Here is a 23,775-nt window from a genome sequence, read left to right as displayed (position 1 = left end):
TTTGTTTTCGTTTTCTTTTCTTTTTTTTTTTTGAGATGGAGTCTCATTCTGTCACCCAGGCTGAAGTGCAGTGGTGCGATTCCAGCTCACTGCAACCTCCATCTCCAGGGTTCAAGCGATTCTCCTGCGTCAGCCTCCCGAGTAGCTAGGAATACAGGTGTGCACCACACCCACTAATTCTTGTATTTTTAGTAAAGTCAGGGTTTCACCATGTTGGTCAGGCTGGTCTCAAACTCCTGACCTCAGGTGATCTGCCCATTTCCTCAGCCTCCTGAAGTGCTGGAACTACAGGCGTGAGCCACTGCACTCAGCCACGTATTGTTTTCTTTCTTAGATGCTTCTGATGGATAACTAGATTTCAGAAAGATTGATATTGAGCCATGCTCTCTAAGTGAAACATAATGTGAGCCACATTTTCTAGTAGCCTCATTTTTAAAAGATAAAGGAAACTTTTTAGTAATACATTTTAATTTCTTTTTGTCGCCATGGCTGGAATGCAATGGCGCGATCTCCACTCACTGCAATCTCTGCTTCCTGGGTTGAAGTGATTCTCCTGGCTCAGCCTCCCAAGTAGCTAGGATTACAGTCATGAGCTACTATGCCCGGCTAATTTTGTATTTTTAGTAGAGTCGGGGTTTCACCACGTTGGCCAGGCTGGTCCCAAACTCCTGACCTCAGGTAATCTGCCTGCCTCGGCCTCCCAAAGTGCTGGGATTACAGGTGTAAGCCACCATGACTGACCTCATTTTAATTTCTTAGTAATATATGTTATTTAAACCAATAAGTCCCAAATATTATTATTTCAACACAATAGCCAACATAAAATTATGAATCAGCTATTTTATATCCTTTTCACTTGTACTAAGTCTTGGAAATCCAGCATGTATTCTACACTTACAGCACATCTCAATTTGGACTAGCCCCACTGCAAGTATTCAACAATTGCACGTGGCTACTGACTACTTTATTGGGAAGGGCATATATAGAGTGTAAAGGAGTAGACTGTCTTGGTGATGTAGGCTGTCTTGATAATGGAACTATAGCTTGAAGGTTCACAATCACTAAGTGGTTAAGGAAAGCAGATGAATAGAAAGGTCAAAAAGGGAAATGAAAGAGCATGGAGAATCCAGGAGGAATATGCCACCTAACTGGAAGGCTTATGTGCTGTGAGTTTAGGAAGTGTGTGTAAATATAAAGGGAAACAAGTGAAACTGGTGTCCATTCACTCAAGAAGGGAGAAAGTTTGAAAACTCTAACGAGGTAAGAGTAAAAAACTGTTTACCATGCAACTCCAGTTTTAAAATCCAAAAATAGAATTCCCACAAAGTTCACGCTCACCTTTCAGAAACCCATGGGACAGTAGAGTGTGGAATACAAATACTTTTACAGAGAAAGAAAACTGCCCAGTGTAAAAGCAGCACATAGTAGAAGCATTTCCAAATGTTTTAAGCTGTGCACACACTTCTTGCATTTATCACACTATTAGGTTAGTCAAAACACATTTTGGAAGCTGAAATAATAAGTCTGAACAAAGAGCTTAACACAGGGCTGATGCACATTCTCCCGTGGGAATTCAACTAATGTTTTTTACTTTAAGACTTCAACAGTAAAATATTCTAACCAGGAATATCACAGCCCCTAATGCTGTAAATCAAATAAAACATTTATGAAGGAAAGTTCCTGAATTCTTCACCAAACACTTGTATCAATGAAAAACAATGAAAATAGAACAAATTCAACGTTAGATGTTAATGGAGATGTGTGAGGATCAGATTGCAGACTTTTATTATATAGTATGTGAAAATTCTATAGGATCCCAGTTTTATTTTTAAATCTCAAGCCTAAAGTTGCACCCAAATTTACATACCTATCATATTTCTTGGATACATTTTTCCATTCTTTTCCTCTTACCCAATGCTCACAAATGTCATAAAATTGGCTTTTAAGGCAACTACAGAGGCATTGATAAAATTCTAATAATTCCACTTAAAATGGAATTCTCTGATATGCAGATTTACAAATACATAAAGATGATGGCAGAGATGCCCCATCTGGGGCTACATCTGGTACTTGTCCACTCAGTAGAGGCACTGGATTTTCACTGTTCTGTTGTCTACACTTTTGTTCAGGTTAGGGTGGCCAAGGAAACTCAGGATCCAAACTAGAAACAAGCAATAACTTGACAACATTAGCATCTGGTTTGTATATTTACATGCACAGGTCCAATGGCTGCATATTAAATGATTAACATTAATAGATTTGTCTGTAATTCCTATAGGGATAGATCCAACAGGTGTTTGAATTCCCACCAATTAACTTTTAGCAATGTAAACAGATGCTAAACATATATCTTTAATAGGCCCAATAAATACTATTATCAACTAATAGAACCCAATCAAAACAACAGTAAGTTAAATAAGCAAAACAGTACATTGAGAACAAAAGTGCTAATTTACTGATATGCTAATGGTCAGTGCTCATTTTCCAGTGGATTAATTTTTTTCATTTATTCATTCAACTAATGCTTGCATTTTCAATATGCAAAGCCCTTTGCTAGGTACAACACTAAGTTAAGACATTACAATAATTTCTTCTTTATGTTCGATCCATGAGCATTGTGCATACCTGCAAATACAACTGCAAGATTAATGCACACTTATTTAAAAAACTATGCCATGGTTTAAAGACTGTATTGATTTCCTGAGTAACCAGCCTGTTCTCTTCATCATAGATGAATGCCAATTTTTCTCCGAAAAGTTCCTCTGCCATTGCAGAGTTGGTATATAAATTGCTTCCCAAATGTTGAGATATTACAGGTTTATTTTTTTTACTTCTGTTTATTTTGAGTTTCTCTGGCCATCTAAGTGTCCTCTCATTTATCCTCCACAGATGTCTTCCTCTTTAGAGCTATTTCTTAATACAGGTGAACCAGTGGTGGCCCATTTGTTAATCCTATTTTACAAATAAATATCATGAAATAACCACAGCACTTACTAAATAAATGTAACAATGGAAGAGATTTTGGGTCTGGAGGGTGTACACGCCAAGGAAATAGAAAAAGTGAGTTATTATCATCATCTTTCTATGAACCTTTGATTGGCTGGAACTTAATTTTCCAGAAAGGGCATCATCAATGTGTGAACTTCCCCAAAATGTATCCTAATTCATCTTTCCATCTTTATGATCAGCATAGATCAGCATGGATTTGGACCATTTGAAATCCAGCCTGCTTTATTCTCTGCTTGCAGATGTCTAGTTTCATTCTCTGCTGGAAATTTTGCATTAGAACCTCAGTCTCCTCTGATTGGTCTCTGCAGTTTCTTTTATAGAATTTGTACAAAAGCACATTCTCTTTTATCTTCTTTAGCTTTCCCAAATTGTTCCTTTAGAATATCCTGTATTTTTATATCAATCTGTGTCCAAATAGGAAATGAATGGCATATTTAAACCGGATAACTGAACAAATTTTAATAAAAGAATTGTTTACAAAAAGAGTAAGCAGGGTTTGAAGAAACAGCAGGATGGTGTAGGATTCCAAGACTAGCAACAGCAAAAAAGCTATTACTACACTTGGAGAGTATAGGGGCTGCCCTACAGCCCTACAGGACTAAGTTGAACCAGCAGGAGGCCGGGAGACTAAATACCCTGGCCTCACCCACTTCCCACCCTGATAGTGCCTCTAACTGGTAGAACACAAGAGATGCTCATGAGTGCAGTTCATTCAGGTCAGACTCCCCACAAAGTTGGAGAATGGATTTAGAGAAGCAAGAAAAAAAAAATACCAAGGACAAGCCTGAGATGATGTTGAGGTTTGTTTTTTGTTTTGTTTTTTTTTTGTTTTGTTTTTTGAGACAGAGTCTCACTCTGTCTTCCAAGTTACAGTGTAGTGTGCGATAACGCCTCACTGCAGCCTCGACCTCAGTCAATTGCTCAAGCAATGCTTCCACCTCAGCCTCTTGAGTAGCTGGGACTACAAGTCCACACCACCACGTCCAGCTAATTTTTGTATTTTTTTTGTAGAGACAGGGTTTCACCATGTTGCCCAGGCTGGTCTCCAACTCTTCAGCTCAAGAGATCTGCTTGCCTCTGTCTCCCAAAGTGCTGGGATTACAAGAATGAACCACTGCATCTGGCCTGATGTTGAGGGGTTTTTTTTGTTTTTTTTTTTGTTTTGAGAGGGAGTCTCGCTCTGTCGCCCAGGCTGGAGTGCAGTGGTGCAATCTTGGCTCACTGCAAGCTCCACCTCCTGGGTTCACACCATTCTCCTGTCTCAGCCTCCCAAGTAGCTAGGACTATGGGCGCCCACCACCACGCCTTGCTAATTTTTTGTATTTTTAGTAGAGACGGGGTTTCACTGTGTTAGCCAGGATGGTCTTGATTTCCTGACCTCATGATCCGCCCGTCTCAGCCTCCCTCTTGATTCTTACATTCCCATTTTTGTGGGGGGAAATGTACCTTTCCACGATTTAACATGAAGCTTGAGGGGTAGCTGCCATCTTTTTATCGACTCCACATTCCTGGCCACAGGGATCAGTTTAAGAGGTGAAGAAGTGACCCAAGCTGGACCAGACATACTGCTCCACTCCTCCCATTTGTCTCTTAACCCAAGAGGGCTCATCCAAGGCCTTCTCTAGAGTTTATGAACATAGAAGCAGAGAGACTAACACTGAGTTACTTTCTGGTCATGAGTGTGATGAGCTGAGCCTGAGAGTTCCTGGTGGCCATAATTTCAGCCATCGTGGAGGAGTCCAATGTGAGGGAGTGAGGCCTTATTTATTCTGTCTTCACCCTGCTTCCCCCCACAAAAGGAAGCCTATGCATGTGTATTTCCCTTTGCCTGGAAGAATCTTCTCTGGGCCTATTTAATTTCTCCTCTTCTTTGATGTTTCAATTAAAGAGTTACTTCTTCAGGAAGCCCTTCCTTACCTCTCTATAAAAATGAAAATTATGTTTTAACAGAGGAAGATATATAATACACAAGTAAGTAATTTAAATACAGAGTGTCAAATGGTGGTGAATGGTACAGAGACAACTTAAGAAAGTGGAGGCCGGGCGCAGTGGCTCACGCCTGTAATCCCAATGCTTTGGGAGGCCAAGATGGGTGGATCACCTGAGGTTAAGAGTTGGAGACCAGTCCTGCCAACATGGCAAAACCCTGTCTCTACTAAAAATACAAAAATTAGCTGGCCATGGTGGCGCATACCAACCATGCTACTTGGAATGCTAAGAGGAGAATCGCTTGAACCCGGGAGGTGGAGGTTGCAGTTAGCCGTGATCGCGTCACTGCGCTCCAGCCTGGGCGACAGAGCAAGACTATCTCAAAAAAAAAAAGAATGAGAGAGAGAGAGAAGGAAGGAAGGAAGGAGGGAGGGAGGGAGGGAGGCAGGCAGGGAAGGAAAGAGAGAGAGAGAGAAAGAAAGAGAGAGAGAAAGAGAAAGAAAGAGAGGAAGAAAGAAAGAAAGAAAGAAAGAAAGAAAGAAAGAAAGAAGAAAGAAAGAAAGAAAGAAAGAAGGGAAGGAAGGAAGGAAGGAAGGGGAGGAGAAAGAAAGGAGCCTTAAGACTATTATTTCAGGGATCATTTCTATGGTTCGTTACTAGAATAGAAAGGAGTCAGTATAAACAGGGGCTGCTATTTTCAATAGGATAGGATGATCAGGAGAATGTCTTCCTAAAGTGTCATCTGAGCAGAAATCTGAGGGGGATGGAGGAGTGAGATATGCAGAAACACAGGGGAAGACCATTCTGTGCAGAGGAGACAGCAAGTCCTGAGGTTCTGAGGCATACCAAAGAATAGCAAAGAGGCCAGTGTTGCTAAGTAAAGTGAGGGAGGGAGGAAGGTAGGGGAAAAGGTTATAGAGGCAGCAGACAGTCAGATTGTATTAGGCCACTCTAAGGACTGCCTTTTACTCAGTGTGAGATGGAGAGCTACTAGAGGATTTGAACAGAGGAGTAAAATGATAAATTTAGGTTTTCAAAAGATTCCTGTGGCTGCTGTTTGGGAGAACAGAATGTCAGGGTCAAAGGTGGAAAGGGGTTAGAAAGCTATTGCAGTTATCCAAGTGAGAGAGATGATAGTGATTTGGACCAGAATGGAAGCAGTAACGGTGGTAAGAAATCATCACATGTTGACTGAATGTTGAAGGCAAAACCAACATGATTTGCTGACAGAGATGACTATGGAGTATAAGAGAAAGAAAGGATACAAGAATGACTCCAAATTTTTTGGCCTGAGCAATTAAGAAGGTAGAGTTGGTCAGGCGTGGTGGCTTACGCCTGTAATCCCAGCACTTTGGGAGTCCGAGGCAGGTGGATCACCTGAGGTCAGGAGTTAGAGACCAGCTTGGCCAACATGGCAAAACCCTGTCTCTACTAAAAACACACAAAAAATTAACTGAGCATGGTGGTGTGTACCTGTAATCCCAGCTACTCAGGAGGCTGAGGTAAGAGAATCTCTTGAACCTGGGAGGCGGAGGCTGCAGTGAGCCAAGATGGCGCCACTGCACTCCAACCTGGCGACAGAGCAGGACTCTGTCTCAAAAAAAAAAAAAAGAAAAAGAAAAAGAAAGGAAAAAGATAGAGTTGTCCTTAGAGTAATAAGGAAGAGTTAGGAGTAGAGTAAATTTTTTGAGGAAAGATCAGAAGTTTGATTAGAGAAGCCTGTTACACAACCAAGTAGAAATGTCAAGTGAGCAGTTAAGTCCACGCACCTGGAGATCAGGGGAAAGGTCTGGAATGGAGATGTAAATTGGGAAACCCTCCACATACATAAGGATAAAATCACCAAGAGAGTGAGTGTGGATAGAAAAAAGAAAAGATCCAGGAAGGAAACCTGAGTTTGCAATATTTAGGACAGACAAGGGGAGAAATTGGTAATGTGACTGAGAAGGAGAAGCAAATGAAGCAGGAAAAAAACAGAAGGGTAGAGGATTCTAGAAGGCAAGTAAAGAAAGTATTTCACAGAGGAAGGAGTGATCAACTGTCAAATGCCACCGAGATGTCAAGAAAATTAAAAGACTGAGAACCATTAAATTTAGGAACATGGAAATAACCAGTGACCTTGAGAAGACAAGCTTCAAAGAAATGTTGACAGCAAATACCTTATTGAAGTGAGTTCAAGATCAACTGGAAGTGTAGCTAACAATGCGGAGAACAGACAACTCTTTTGAGTTTTGCTATAAATAGGAATCAAGAAATTGGGACCACAGCTTAAGGGAATATAGGATCACATGCTTTGTCTATTTACTCTGTCACCCTCCTTTCACCTCAAATCTCCACCACCTCCTCCTCCCTCATCCTCTTTCTGGCTAATGAGCTTACTTCCTTATTCCACTGAGAGAAAGTAAAAACAATCAGGAAAGGCTAGGTGCGGTGGCTCACGCCTGTAATCCCAATACTTTGGGAGGCAGAGGCAGGCGGATCATGAGGTCAGGAGATCGAGGCCATCCTGGCTAACAAGATGAAACCCCGTCTCTATTAAAAATACAAAAAAATTCGCCGGGCGTGGTGGTGGGCGACTGTAGTCCCAGCTACTCGGGAGGCTGAGACGAGAGAATGGCATGAACCGGGGAGGTGGAGCTTGTAGTGAGCCGAGACTGCGCCACTGCACTCCTGCCTGGGCAACAGAGCAAGGCTCCGTCTTGAAAAAAAAAAAAAAAAAAAATCAGGAATTAACATTCCCAAGTTGCTACCTCCACATCTAACCTCCTACCTACATCCTTATACACTGAGAGGAAACAAGTTGGCTTGGTTGTGTGCTTTTCTGCAATAATGTTCAGCTGTGTGGTGCAGGAATGGATGAGGAGAAGTGTTGTATGAACCAGGATAGGGGTTTTATTAGGTAAGGATGATGAAGGGTGCTGGAGACAAAGACAAAATAATTTTAAAATTAAAACTGAAATTCTATTCTCTATCACTCCCGAAAACATAACAACAGCCCTACTGTCAAAGCCAGGGTCCTAGCAGTCCAGTAGGATGGCTCAATCTTGGCAGAGATCCCAAGATGGCGGCAGCTGACATTAGCCTTAAAGTATAGAGATACACTCAAAATATGCAGCTTCCTTTGATTATTCATTCTACAACTTTCCTCTATACTTATTCAAATCTTCCCCTTTTCAGCATATATCATCTCTTGGAGTAATGTGTTGTCTATTCCATATGTAAAGGAGATTTTTTATTTAATTATTCAATGGATTAACCTAAATGGTAATGGGAGACTGTTTTTTCAATCTGTACTATTCATCATCTCTGTCACAGTATTCAATTATCATGTTTCCAGAATTAAGAGCCCCCATTTTAGCTTAGTCATATTTGTCAATGCAAATAGTATTTGGCACCCCCAACACAGAAAGTATGATCATAGATCATATTAATGTCCTCATTTTAAGTACTTTTGAACAAAATATCTTAATTAGCCATTGAGGAAAGCACATAAGAAGTGTGTTTCCTACCTTCGAGAAACTCTTAACCAAAGATGCAATCTATAGGCTAATTTGGGCTGTAAAAATAAGGGGCCGGAAGAGATTAAGAAAGGGCAGGCAGAGAAGAACTAAGAGCAAGGAACAAGATTATCTGACCTCATTGCTCAAACACCTGAATTGTAACTGAAAGAAAACACAAAGGACTCAACATCAAAGAACTTCCAAGGCAGAAGGCCTAGACTTTGGAAATATTTAAATGAAATATTTAAACTCGTTTTGTTTCTTAGGTGACAAAAAAAATTCTACATAAAGTAAAACATTGTGTTAAACACTCAGTAAATAGTGTGCAAAAATGAATATTCTGTTTGGGCAATGCTGTTCAGAGCAGCAGCAGCTCTAAGTGGCTACAATCAATGCGCTTAACAAGCATGCTATCTCCAGGGGCACAAAGCCACAGTTGAAAGCTGAAGCCAAGAGCAAGGGTCTGAACAGACATAAACACCCATTGGACTGAACAGTTTTCTATAATCTTTCTAAATAATCTTTAGACAGGCTTCTATAGACCCCTTAGGACTGGGACCCTAATAAAGTCCATGGCCTATGAAAGCTATTTATAAAACTTTTTGGAGAAGGTTACACAAATATATTGTCTCAAGCACTGTGTAACTAAAAGTTATAACCTATTCCATAGGGAATATTTGAGCTTTAACAGATCTTAAAACTATCTTTATATAGGGTAGGGTTTTGCAAAGAAAAAGTAATCAAATTGTATTCTTTAAAATATTATATACATTTAAATCTGCTCTGATAATTCTGTATCATAATAACAACCACCATTATTTATGTTTGAGACACTGGACAAAAGCACTTTATACATATCATCTCATCCTCACAAAAACATTATAAGACAGGTATTATTATAACTATTTTAGAGAAAAAAACATGAGCTTCATATAAGTGAAATGACTTCTCTGTTGTCTCACAATCAGTAACTGCCAAAGCAGGATTCATATCCAAGCTCCCCTGACTATAAAGCCGGTGTATGTTGACCAACCACAAAATGAGAGAAAGAGAGAAAGAGAGAGAGATACAGATACAGGTACAGACACAGACATCTTAAAAACCCTTGCATTCACCTCTGAGTTATCACTTTTCAACGGCCTTAGTATGGACACCATAAGAATCTCCAATCTGATGCTCAGTGGTTGGCCCTACAAATAGACCAAGACTCTGTCAAATATCACATTTTAAAGCCCTTAGCATGTCAAAGAGGATTAAAAATTAGTACCAGTGTCCTTGTTCACAATTACTGAATGAGAAGGCAGAACATATTGAAAAAGAAAAGTGAAAAATGTTTCAAGATCAGTTATGCCCTCCCCACTATTTATGGAGCCCAGGATAAACCTCTGACTGCATTATGATTAAACATCTATGGTTTTCATTTATTCAAACTCACACTCAAGTCATTATCTCTGATATAGTAGCCCTGCCAGTTGACATAAGCTGCCAAGTGGTAGACTAAATTTCAGGTTCACGTTTGGATCTCTGGTGAACCCATAAAAGCTATATTTATGTATGTGATAGCCTTGGATTTTAATGGAAAAATGGTTAGCATATTAATAAAATGTTCTGCTTAGTACATACAAGTCAAATTTATGCCAACATGGAAAGGTTGCTTTCTCAAAAGAGAAAAAAAAAGCAATCATAGCCTGAAGCAGATTATGTGCAGATATGAGGAAATTAAAGCTCAGACGTTAGTTAAAATGAGCAACAAAAATCCATATTTTAAAAATAGGGTTTGGAGAAATATCTCCTAAACAAGGCTCCTAAGAATATAGAATTTAAAACGAAGATAAAGGCTGGAATGCAAGTCTCCATTCTTTGAATGGAAACAATTTTTGATCTTTTCTTTGACTCTTTGAACAATTCTTTGAATCTTTTCTTCCTTAACCAGGGTAAAGGTCTAATATCAGCACCAAGGAAACTTCTATTTAGGCCTTCATTTTCTCGTCTTTTACTTAAAGTTAATAAAATTTTTGATTTTCCAAGTAGTCTTCCAATAGCTGGTTAGATTTCCTGAAAGAGGCTAAGACAGACTATTACAAATTTTTCACAAACAAAACATAAGTAAATTTATTTACAGATATATAAAAAAATTCAACAAAATATACCCAGTTTGTATATTACAGATCTGCGTTCCTTAGAAGTTGTTTCCAAAAAGAGAGGTATCAAATTAGACATGAAAAAGGAGCTGAGGCCTTGAGGCCCATGGATTTACCAATCTAATATTTTATCTCCTGCATTAACAGTTGTAGCAGATATCAATAGTTTGGATCATGTATGTATTTTTTTGACCTGAGACCTGAGTTCCATATTATTATTAATGTATGCTTAGAAATCTGAGAAGAAAATGAGTGTCTAGTGTTCTTAGAAAATTACTACTCTATAAAAAAAATAGAGATTAAAAATCCTACAGCTGTAGAGCCAAGCTCTTTGTTATGCATACACAGCTTTCTAAATCCCATAAAAATCTCAACATCTGACCCATTTCACTTTTACAAGGGAAGGGCCTGTTACACTGGAAAATATGCGTAAAAATCTGCAGCATTCAGAGGCATTAAACAGTTTTATTTCACATTTGTTTCCTATGTACCCTACATAGGAAACATACATTCCTCTGTTCTATGTACATTGTAGCACCTGCTGCTAAATCTCTACTCTCCATCAGCTCCCAGCCTTCTCTTTTCGGAGGGATTGTCTTTTTGAATGGCTGAAGTAATGCTGCCATCTCCTGTTTGCCGGATAGAATGTGATGAAATTACCCTCAAAAGGAATGAAAAGTAAAATTGGATAAAACTACAAACTAGAGACTGTTGGCTCTTTTATAAATTTTCTCTAGCCATAGATTAAAAACCAATCTTATTCAAATTGACAATGTCATAATAATGTTTTAAATTTGATATGTCTTTAAATAAAAGTTATTCTAAAGAAATTTTGGTCTTTATCTAAACATTAAATTGGTACTTCACCTCATTTTTCAGAATATTGCTCTCCTCATGTTACCTAAATTTCAGTCATTTATTTTTTACAATGTAAACATAAAAAAATTAAACTTTAAAAATAATAACCATATATATTAAGTTTTAATATTAGCTAAATTGTTCTCAGGAAATTGATTTATCACCAACAATCTCAAATTTAGAATACTCACAGAGAGTATGAGGAAGGCAAAAGTTAACCAAAACAATAGAAATCAGTGTCTTATTCTGGAATTTTACCAAAGCAGATACAAATAATAAAGTAACTTTAAAAAAATAAACTTTAAAAATTTATTTTTACCTCTAACTCTTAGAATCTGAAAACATATCCACTAGGGAAGTCCATGTCTTCAAAAATACATAGATTTTCTTTTGCTCTTATTCTTGCTATAAATCTATTGGGCATTAATGTGATCATATTCCCCAGGTTTTTGTGAATAGGAATAGCATTCTAGTTGAGGATGAGAATCTGTGTCTTAGGCTGACTAGTTAAAGAGATCCTTAAGAGACATTCTCTTTTCCAATTACAAACATCAGCATTCTGCTGACAGGGTCTCAGAAGAATGTGTACTTAACCCAGTATTATATTTAAAAGCCCAATTCCCCTTACAATCAACTATAGGTAGCAACACTCCTCATTTAAAGTTATTATAACCGCTTCTAAAAATTAATTCTGATTTATTTCATGGCAAGGCAAAGCAGCTAGCTGTAATCTTTTATAAAATATACCCTCATCATACACTTCCAGACTGGTTTTCTTCAAATCACTGTTTTCTGGACAAATAGCTCCCCTTCTCTTCCCTTTTCTTTAAAGGTGTCTCCTTGGCCTTATTAATTCACCTGTGTTGCTCCCCTACTGAAGGCTTGACAAGACTCAGTGTTGTAGATCCCTCTTTCTGGAGAATTCACCATGCTGAACCACTGTTGTTGGTCTGGATAATACGAAATAAGTAGAGACCAGGAAAATATTGCACAGTTTTTGCACAGCAAAACTCAAAAGTGCAGAGCATTGCAAATGAATGGCTTATGGAATACTATGTTTGTACATTTGAGTTTTAGCTTTGTATAAACAGTTTTCTTCCAAATCTCTACATGCCTCTTGTGGAAGCTACCTACTAATTTATAAAATATAATTCTTCAGGGCTGGGCACGGTGGCTCACGCCTGTAATCCCAGCACTTTGGGAGGCTGAGGCGGGTGGCTCACGAGGTCAGGAAATCAAGACTATCCTGGCTAACATGGTGAAACCCTGTCTCTACTAAAATACAAAAACCTAGCTGGGCGTGGTGGTGCATGCCTGTAGTCCTAGCTACTTGGGAGGCTGGGGCAGGGGAATCACTTGAACCCAGAAGGTGGAGGTTGCAGCGAGCCAAGATCACACCACTGCACCCCAGCCTGGCAACAGAGCAAGACTCTGTCTAATAATAATAATAATAATAATCCTTCTACATATATTAAATACAAACTATTCTAATATTCGACAAAATGGCAAATCCTATAATCAGTCAGTTTAACCAATGTTCAAAGGCTTCTTGGGTCATGTCCTGGAACTTGGGGTTCTATCTTCTCATTTGGAAAATGAAGGAATCAAACTAGACCATTTCTCAAATCTCTTCCATCTTAAAAACTCAGACTCAGCCAGGCACAGTGGCTCACGCCTGTAATCCCAGCACTTTGGGAGGCCAAGGCAGGCAGATCACCTGAGGTCAGGAGTTCGAGACCAGCCTGATCAACATGGTGAAACCCCGTCTTTATTAAAAATACAAAAACATTAGCTGGGCATGGTGCATGCCTGTAGTCCCAGCTACTTGGGAGGCTGAGGCAGGAGAATTGCTTGAACTTGGGGGGCAGAGGTTGCAGTGAGCCGTGATAGCAACACTGAACTCCAGCCTGGGTGGCAGAGTGAAACTCCATCTCAAGAAAAAAACAAACAAACAAAAAAAAACAGAAAAACCTCAGACTCTAATTCCAGTAGAATCTGCAGTGGAAAAATATTGTCACATCAGGCCTAAATTCTCTAGAAGCAAGAGAAAGCATGTTCTCCAGAAACACAGGAAAGAAAGTAGGAAGGTCACATTTTGGTCTGGCCATATAATTACTTCAAGAAAATAACAAAACCAATAATGATAATAGAGGCAAGGTGGCTGATGACACTCAGGAAAATCACAATTGTCATTAATATTTATTTACCTTTGGTGACAGTATTAAAGAAGATCACTTATGTCATTATGAAGAATACTAAAATAGTTTGGGTTGTTTGCTTTAATTCCCTGAATTTTGCATCATTTAACAATAAGCTAACTTTGGGAAATGATCATCATAAACATATAAATATACCTTCTTGTTTTATACTAAATGGTTAGTCTTAAATAAACCCTTGTATTATGTAAGAGTCTCTCCACCATGGTAGACTCTCTTCAAAAGACTAAAATAAAAAATGAAGCAATTTGGGAATCACCTAAGATAACAAGATGTTATTATAAAATAAATCCCCGTTATTTATTTGCACAATTATTTAACTATTATTAACAAGTCATTGAAGTAGAAATCAAAGAATCTATAGAATTCTGGACTCACAGAACAAGGTTAAAAGGAGCTGGTTTACATGATCTTCCACTCAACTCTACTGAGTTTTGTTATTATTTACATATTATTTATATGTTGGGGCCAGGCACGGTGGCTCACACCTGTAATTTCAGCACTTTGAGAGGCCAAAGTGGGTGCATCACCAGAGGTCAGGAGTTTGAGACCAGCCTAGCCAATATGGTGAAACCCTGTCTCTACTAAAAATACAAAAATTAGCTGGGTGTGGTGGCTTATGCCTGTAATCCCAGCTACTCAGGAGGCTGAGGCAACAGAATCGCTTGAACCCAGGAGGCGGAGGCTGCAGTGAGCTGAGATCATGCCACTGAATTCCAGCCTGGGTGACAGAGCAAGACTCCATCTTAAAAGAAAAAAACGAATAAATAAAATAATATACATATATTATTTTTTGTCTTCCAATTTAGATAAGGCAATATAAATATTATTAAATATATTTCTTTTTTTTTTTTTTGAGACGGAGTCTCACTCTGTCACCCAGGCTGGAGTGCCGTGGCGTGATCTCGGCTCACTGCAAGCTCTGCCTACCGGATTCACGCCAGTCTCCTGCCTCAGCCTCCTGAGTAGCTGGGACTACAGGTGCCCACCATCACACCCGGCTAATTTTTTTGTATTTTTAGTAGAGATGGGGTTTCATCGTGTTAACCAGGATGGTCTTGATCTCCTGACCTCATGATCTGCCCGCCTCGGCCTCCCAAAGTGCTGGGATTACAGGCCAGCCACCGCGCCCGGCCCTACTTTTCAAATTAGAATGTCTTAGAGTAGAATAGAGTTAAAGTGCACAGGTAGAGGAACATTTTATTTGCTGCCTTAAAGATTTTCAGCACAAGTACAAATCCGTGAACTGACAATGATTGTAAGTTCTTTTCACTTCAATAAAATGCTATTTCAATTGAGACTTTCTGTGATCTCCAGAGAAAACAATTACTCAGTTCTATCCAATGCAGTGAAAGTGGAATCAGTCAGATAATATTCAGTTTATTTACATTTATTTTCTTTCTTTTTTTTTTTCGAAACAGAGTCTCGCTCTGTGGCCAGGCTGGAGTTCAGTGGCACAATCTTGGCTCACTGCAACCTCCGCCTCCCAGGTTTAAGTGATTCTCCTGCCTCAGTCTCCTGAGTAGCTGGGACTACAGGCACCCACCACCACACCCAGCTAATTTTTGTATTTTTATTAAAGACGGGGTTTCACCATGTTGGCCAAGATGGTCTCTATCTCTTGACCTCGTGATCCACCCACTTCGGCCTCCCAAAGTGCTGGGATTACAGGCATGAGCCACCGCACCCGGCCTATTTATATTTATTTTCAACTAACGATTGCATCAAGCTGAATTTCCAAAATAAAAAGCGAATGCTGGCATTTTGTTTTCCTTTTTTAACTTGAGAAAATCACCAGCGTGGGGCAAAAAAATTAGAATTGTCTGTACTAATTTATAGTGACCTGAACATTTTTCTCTGTCTCTTTTTCCTTTGCCTCCTCCCCAACACCAGCAAGAAATACTTTCTTTTTTTGGAGATGGAGTCTCATTCTGTCACCCAGGCTGCAGTGCAACCTCTGCCTCTCAGGTTCAAGTGATCCTCCCACCTCAGCTTCCTGAGTAGCTGGGATTACAGGCATGTGCCACCGTGCCTGGCTAATTTTTGTATTTTTAGTAGAGACAGGGTTTAATCATGCTGGCCAGGCTGGTCCTGAACTCCTGACCTCAGGTGATCTGCCTGACGCCTCAGCCTCCCAAAGTGCTGGGATTACAGGCATGCACCACTGCACCCAGCCTAATACTTGTGCTTTTAAAGCATTACCTCCATTTGCTGCAAATAAACTTTGAACATGGACTTTAAAATTGTCCCGTACTGGGATGTATTGGATTCATTGGCCAGGCAGGTTTCTGATTCACAAAAGGTCGTGTTGTTGCCCATTGCCATGACAGGAGAAACACCTTTGCAGTTTTACTGCAATATAGAAGTTTATTTGAAGACCAGCTCGCTTCTTATCTTTTATTTTTACTGCAACCCAACACAATAGTGTCAAACCAAAGTGACTGTTAAACTTCATCTGTCCTGTATTCTATACTGAGCATTTCTAGAAGGCAGCAGTGCAACCCAAAATACTTTGAGACTCACTTCACGAAGACAACACTAGGCAACAACAAAGTTAATATGACAAGTCCGCCTTTTATGCCTTGATGATGTTACTAAAAAATCTAACAGATTTATTGTATATCATTTCCTCTTCACATACAACTCTGAATTCTGCCTTTGCACTTTAGCATCGTTCACATTATGTTATCATTTTCATTATTTTAGAGTAAACTTTTCTAGAGTCTTCACATGATAGAAATTTGGAATATAATATTTTGAAAAGGATAATTTTATTTCAAAATGAAGCTTGTGGGGAAATGTAGAAAAGGTTTTAATTTCTTCTTAAATTATATGTGTATTTCCTCTTGAAAGAGTGGCATAGCTGCATCATGTTATGACCCTCGTGGGGCTAAGTACCTCCCCGCAAGACACATGTACCCATTTAGCAAAACATCTGCTGACTCCTAGAATCCATCATGTTTATCCAGCTTCAAATCTACAGGAGAAGGCAGGCTTTTTAATTTGTAGCATTTTATATGCTAATATTTTACTTTCCCCTTATGGATCTCATATTTATTTATTTTTTTATGTGCATTTTGCTTCTTTTCACCTGGGGGCAGCACTGTGAAATATCACAGACCTTTGACTCAGTATTTCTCTAACGAGCCAACCAAGTACAAACAGGATTTTTATATCCATTTGTAAATTTTAGTTGGGGGTAGTTGAGAGAAGGAAAAATAAAAAGACAAATACTACATTTATGTAAGGTTTAATTCACATCACTCGTATAATTCTGTGCTGTTGGCATATGTCTCGATAAATAAGCTTCAAAAAGAAATTATTGCAATGTAAAAAGTTTCTCTGAATTCACATGCTTTTTACTGTTCCCAGGTCTCACAATGGCTTTTAAACATATTTTTTCAGCTTCTTAGAGCCATGTACTCCATATTGTGATAGGATATGTTTCTATGCCCTGCTCCCTAGAGTGGAGCTGGAGAGAAAGGAAGTTGAGACAGCTTGGCTCCACACTAGACTCAAAGCAGCGCAACCTGAGACTTACTTTCATTGCCAGAGGAAAAGGAACCTTAAAAAATAGAGGGTGAAAAAACGCTGAGGAGTTTAAGACTGAAAAGAAAGCCCACAAACAAACAAGTGAAATATCTGAGTGCCTACCACACCACACACTGTCCTAGGCATGGGAGATAAAGGCTCAGAACATAGATAATGCTTCCATGGAGCTACGGTGTGGAGAATTTAACCTCCAAAGTATACCCCTTGCCTTGATCATCTCCAAATTATGCCCATTTTCCAGAATAGGCTTTCTCTGGAAACTTGTTCTTCGGATAGTTCTAGGCATATTCTCAGTATGGTGGAGAAAACATTGAAAACCAACGGTTTAAATTTTTATAATTTATTTGTATTTCACATATATATATTGCAATTGAGCAAAATTAGTAACTTTGGAAGATAAAAAAACAGCCAGTGTCCACTGGTGGTTACAGAATTCTAATTGATATCATTTATAAAACTTAAAGTGGCCGGGCGCAGTGGCTCACGCCTGTAATCCCAGCACTTTGGGAGGCCGAGGCAGGCGGATCATGAGGTCAGGAGGTCGAGACCATCCCGGCTAACACGGTGAAACCCCTCCTCTACTAAAAATACAAAAAAATCAGCTGGGAGGCTGAGTCAGAAGAATGGCGTGAACCCGGGAGGCAGAGCTTGCAGTGAGACGAGATAGCACCACAGCACCCCAGCCTGGGTAACAAAGCGAGACTCCGTCTCAAAAAAAAACAAAAAACAAAAACTTAAAACTACTTAAAATTACAACTAATTGAAATAATGTTATGTGAGTTAGAAAATGACTGCCAATGTCCTTTAGTATTTGAAAAGTGTAAATGTAAATGGTCAAAGAGCAAGGCTAATTTGGTATTGTTATTATTATTGGAAGCTTTCATTAAACTCAATCCAAATGATGGATAACAGTTTGTAAAAAGCAAATAAATGCAACCAGAAATAGTAAACTAAGCTCAACAATATCCTGTAATCTCTATTCCCACAAATAGAATTCTCAAAATCTTCAGAGAATGCGATAAGAATCTTTTCCTAGGGTGAGCCTTCTATATAGTCCCTGCTTCTTACCTCGTCTTCCTGTTTTTCACTGACCTGTCCCTCAGCTGGCATCAGTTTCTTACTGCCCTCTGCTGGCTAGGTATGAATTCATTCGTTTTAAGCAGTTTTGTTTTTACAACTGAAAGTATAGACAAATATAAATTCATTTGATTCACAAAACATAAATTTTTAAAAAGAGTATTAATGGCACTCAAAATTAACCCCAAGAAATGTACTGTATCATTATTTCATTTCTTTAATTTAAAATGTTTTATTGACACTTGGCCTTCTTTCTCAGTGCCCGCTTGGGTTTCTTCCAAGTAAATTTTCCTTTAAAAAATAAAAATAAGTATTTTGCTTCAAAAGCAATACATGTTGATTAGAGGAAAAAGAAAACAAGCAAATGGAAAACATTCCTAGAAACATTAACACCTTGATGTATATCCTTCCAACCTGTCTTCTCTGCCAGCATGTACCTTTATATATGTGTGTGTGTGTGTGTGTGTGTGTGTGTATATACATTTTTTTTTTTTTTTTTTTTTGAGACTGAGTCTCCCTCTGTCACCCAGGCTGGAGCGCAGTGGTGCAATCTTGGCTCACTGCAACCTCCGCCTCCCGGGTTCAAGAGATTCTCCCACCTCAGCCTCCCGAGTAGCTGGGATTACAGGCACCTGCCACCATGCCTGGCTAATTTTTGTATTTTTGGTACAGACGGGGTTTCACCATGTTGGCCAGGCTGGTCTCGAACTCCTGACCTCAGGTGATCCACGCCCACCTTGGCCTCCCAAAGTGCTAGGATTACAGGCATGAGCCACCACTCTCGGCCCCTTTATATTCTATATTATTTTAGTATTTCCTTTTTTTCTAGAAAATGCTATCCTATTGTACGTTCAACTACTTTTCAAAACATGTATATTAACAAATGCCTTTCCATACTGCCTATTTCAATGGCATCCTAATATCCCATTACATAAACATACATTTTATTCAATTCTCCTCCATCAACATAAAGTATTATAGCTCTGTGATGAATATACTTACAGCTATGCCTATTCTTTTATTTGAAATTGGCCTAATAAATGTTTTCTAAACTAAAGCATTCTGAATTGATGCTTTACGATTTTTTCTCTCCCTGGCTGGGCATGGTGGCTCAAACCTGTAATCCCAGCACTTTGGGAGGCCGAGGCAAGCAGATCACGAGGTCAGGAGTTTGAGATCAGCCTGGCCAATATGGTGAAAGCCCGTCTCTACTAAAAATACAAAAATTAGCCAGGCGTGGTGGTGCGTGCCTGTAGTCCCAGTTACGTGGGAAGCTGAGGCAGAATCACTTGAACCCGGGAGGCAGAGGCTGCAGTGAGCCGAGATTGTGCCACTGCACTCCAGCCTGGGTGACAGAGCAAGACTCTGTCTCAAAACAAAACAAACAAAAAAATTTTTTTTCTCTCCCTTTATCATCAAAAAGTGAAAGGCAAATAGAACCTCACTGATTGGTAAGGCCTCAGGAGGATCACCAGGGTCTCTATCTTCACAATCTTTGTCACTCAATTTGGTTAATTCATATTTGAAAAACAAACTCAAGAGATGGAAAACTACAACAAAAAGACACTTCTGTCTCTTCTCTGGCACATTTCCTTCCAAAAACTAAGGTACTGTGGAAGCCAAATTAAAAGTGTGGTGATGAAGACCATCACTGAACATTTAGCAAAAAAGAAAAAAAAAAAAAAGGAGAAGAAGGAAGGAAGGAGGAGGAAAAGGGGAGAAAAAATACTCTAGGAATGTTTTACACAAAGTAGGGAAGAGCTTAGAAAACTGCCCATCCACATAGGTGAAGATTCATCCTCCTCCCCCGTTTGTAAGCCTTCCCAAGCAAAAGCCAGATTTGAATACAACTTATCTACAGACTAAGATTAAGATCTGTAAACTCTGGGGAAAAAAGCTGGCTGAAACATCTCACTTATGATAAAGCAATTTGAATTGAGATGTACTGTTATATTTGAAGTGTCAAACCATGTTTTCAAAAAAGAACTCATGATTTATTTTTGCCTGGGATCAGCCTGGTCCCAATCCTTCTGAACATTCTGCTGTGTCAATACTTCTATATCCCAAGCCACCAGCAGCGAGTCAGACTGGTGCCCTGAATGAGTCTGGTGGCCTCTCCCCAGGTCACCTCAACCACGCCATCTCTTTTACTCTTGCTGGGACTTACTGAGGTTGTTCTTCTAGCACATGGATTGACCTTTCTGAAAATGCGTGGCTGCGAGGACAATGCTGTACCCTTCTCTGCCATCAGCCTGTCCCATCCTTTTCCTGGAGTGGTGATGGCTATTGACCTTATTCCGACTACATAGTCCCTTCTGTCTCAGTGGCTCTCAGGAGTACTTGTGATTAACATAGTCCTTGAGCACAACTCTTTAACGAACTCATTTAAAAAAAGAAATTCCAACTCCATTAAGGGCTAGTCCTCAGTAAGACTAGCAGATGTTTCCACTTTCCTAGGGTTTATAAGCCGTCTATGTATAATGCTTCTGTGGCCTCAACAATCCAGTTAAAGACTGACAGTACTTGCTTATAACAGGAGTCTAATACGGCCTTTTTACAATTTCTCTTTAGATGTTTTTTTTTTTTTTTTTTTTTTTTGAGATAAGAGTCTCACCCTGTCTCCCAGGCTGGAGTGCAATGGCGTGATCTTGTCTCACTGCAACCTCCACCTCCCGGGGTTCAAACGATTCTCCTGCCTCAGCCTCCCAAGTAGCTGGGATTACAGGCACCCACCACCACACTCAGCTATTTTTTGTATTTTTAGTAGAGACAGGGTTTCACTCTGTTGGCCAGGCTGGTCTCAAACTCCTTGACCTCGTGATCCGCCCGCCTTGGCCTCCCAATGTGCTGGGATTAAGGGGTGAGCCACCGCGCCTGGCCTCTCATTCATTTTTTAAAGCATTTAAAGTGGTTTATCAGAAATATATACAATACAGTAATAAAATCACGAGGCAAAAAAAAAACAGAATAAAGAACAGAAAGAAAATTGAGTCTTTCATTTGGAGGCTCTTACAGCCAAAGAAAACAGGCAGTCACAAGTCCATGGGTGCAAGAAAACATCAAGTGCTTGGCTCAAACAGCTCTCCTTTTGGGTTCATGAGGGATGTCCTCGACAAGATTCTGAGCACACACAGCAACCAGTGTCATAAAACTATTTTCCCCCATAGAACAATGAAAACATCTGCTTCTGTCCTGGCACTTTTGCTTCAATGGGCTCCCCAGTGAATTCCATATAAGCTACACAGGCAAATCACTCTCTGAAGCTGACATTACATTTGTAGGGAGTTTTGAAGAATAAGTAGGAGATATCTAGATGGAGAAAAGTAGAGGTACTTCAAACAGAACAAACCAAAGTTATGAAGAGATGGACATGATCACTTTTCAATAACTGTAACTCAGAAGTCTGGATGAGTAACTGGAATGGAGTGACTCATGTCTTGAAAATCATCTGGATGAAACTGACAGTAGTAAGACCTTTACAGCGCAGGTAGGAGTTAAGGATGCCAAGGCCTTTGGCTTGGGAAGGTGGTAGGCAGCAACAAGTGATAATGAATGCAGTATGGTACTTACCACATGGTCAGCTTTCTCTTCCTCTAACAAAAACACGTTAGTGTTGCTAAAGTTCACTTCACGGCATGCAAAATTTGAAGAGCAAGTGGGTCTTCCTTGGGCAATTGTCTGGTACAGCTTAGAGTTGATCAAAGAAAACAAAATAGACTTGGGAATCAGGGGAAGCTGTGGGAGTGGGAGAATGTCCCAGGAAGGCTGCAGAGAAGCAAACATGCTCACCTGAACTCTGGAAACTATTACAATTGAAAGCACAGCCAGAATAAGAGAAAGAACTGAAATGTGGTAAAGGTCAAAATGCCAACGCAACAGTACTTAAAATCCTAGAGGTCAGGAAAAGGCTGTGATTGAGCCACTGCATTTGACCAGACTGCTGGAGGACAACAGCCAGAAAACAAAGTCTGAGGATGGAGACATTTTAATGCCTTGGAGGAGCAAACACAGCAACAGTAAGGAAAGATGCAGAGTTCAAGGTTAGATTTGGGGCCAGGTACGGTGGCTCATACCTGTAATACCAGCACCTTGGGAGGCCAATCCAACACTTGAGGTCAGGAGTTTGAGATCAGCCTGGCCAACATGGTGAAACCCCGTCTCTACTAAAAATACAAAAATTAGCTGGACATGGTGGCACGCACCTGTAATCCCAGCTACTCTGGAGGCAGAAGTTGCAATGAGTCGAGATTGTGCCACTGCACTCCAGCCTGGGTGACAGAGACTCTGTCTCAAAAAACAAAACAAAAACAACAAAACCTGGGAGAACATTCCTTCTGACTTTGGTGTTTTGCAGCTGAGGTGACAGCAGACATGGAAACACCAGAACAAAAAAAATCTGAGCCTGGAAAATGGGGTGAAACCCCATCTCTACCAAAAAATACACAACAGGCACTCAAAAATGTCTAAATAGATTGGTGATACAAGGAAACTAGAATTCAAAGCGAACTTTCCTCAGAAAAGCCAGAGTACATGAGGTTGACAATTTCAATAACACATAGTTCCAAGTTACACACACTTCAGAAAAAGTATCTCGGAGCTCCTCGCTTTCCATGAGGGCACTCAATGTCACTACCATGCTAAGGTGAACCAGCTTTAGCTATATTATAACTACCAAACCAACCAGTATGGAAGACCCTACTCTCGGGATTCTCAATCAAGGGCTTAAGCCTGTTATGTATAAGATGCGAAGAAAAACATTAGTATAGTTTTCAAAACCAGGATTGGCCAAGTATATGGCCTCACAACATTCTTTTAACAGTACATTTATCCAAGTTTAAAATACACCAAACACCAGCCATGGCTTCTCTCACTGCGGAGATTTCTAGGGACTGGGGTGCATTCAAGACCCTCTCACTCCTGCACAAAACAGTCAATAAGGCCAGGAATGGTGGCTCACACTTTTAATCCCAGCACTCTGGAAGGCTGAAGCTGGCGGATCACCTGCTGTCATAAGTTCTAGACCATCCTGGCCAATATGGTGAAACCCCATCTCTACTAAAAATACAAAAAAATTGCCAGGCATCTGTAATCCTAGCTGCTTGGGAGCATCGCTCGAACTCAGGAGAAAGAGGTTGCAGTGAGCCAAGATTGTGCCACTGCACTCCAGCCTGGGCAACAGGAGTGAAACTCCGTCTCCAACCAAAAAAGTCAAAAACAAATGTCCGCAAGCATTCCTGGATATCATAGACTTGTCCCACAGGCAAGATATGATCCTGGCCCAACTGTGTACTTTCTACTAACCTGCCCAGCAAGTCTACTCACTGTCCTTTCATAGACTGCAATCAACTAAAAACACAGCCTCTCTCTCCAGATTTTAGGCTAGTCTAGTGAGGGATAAATGCCCATAGCTAAGTAACCCTGGCCATCACCAGCACTGCATGGCAGACCTATCTTTGCTAAGGCTGTCCAGGTTTGAATTGCCCCATGATGCAG

Source organism: Nomascus leucogenys, chromosome 3 (assembly GCF_006542625.1).
Source record: "Nomascus leucogenys isolate Asia chromosome 3, Asia_NLE_v1, whole genome shotgun sequence".
Classification (NCBI taxonomy): domain Eukaryota; kingdom Metazoa; phylum Chordata; class Mammalia; order Primates; family Hylobatidae; genus Nomascus; species Nomascus leucogenys.
The sequence above is the reverse complement of the archived record's forward strand: the minus strand, read 5'-3'. Positions refer to the sequence as shown.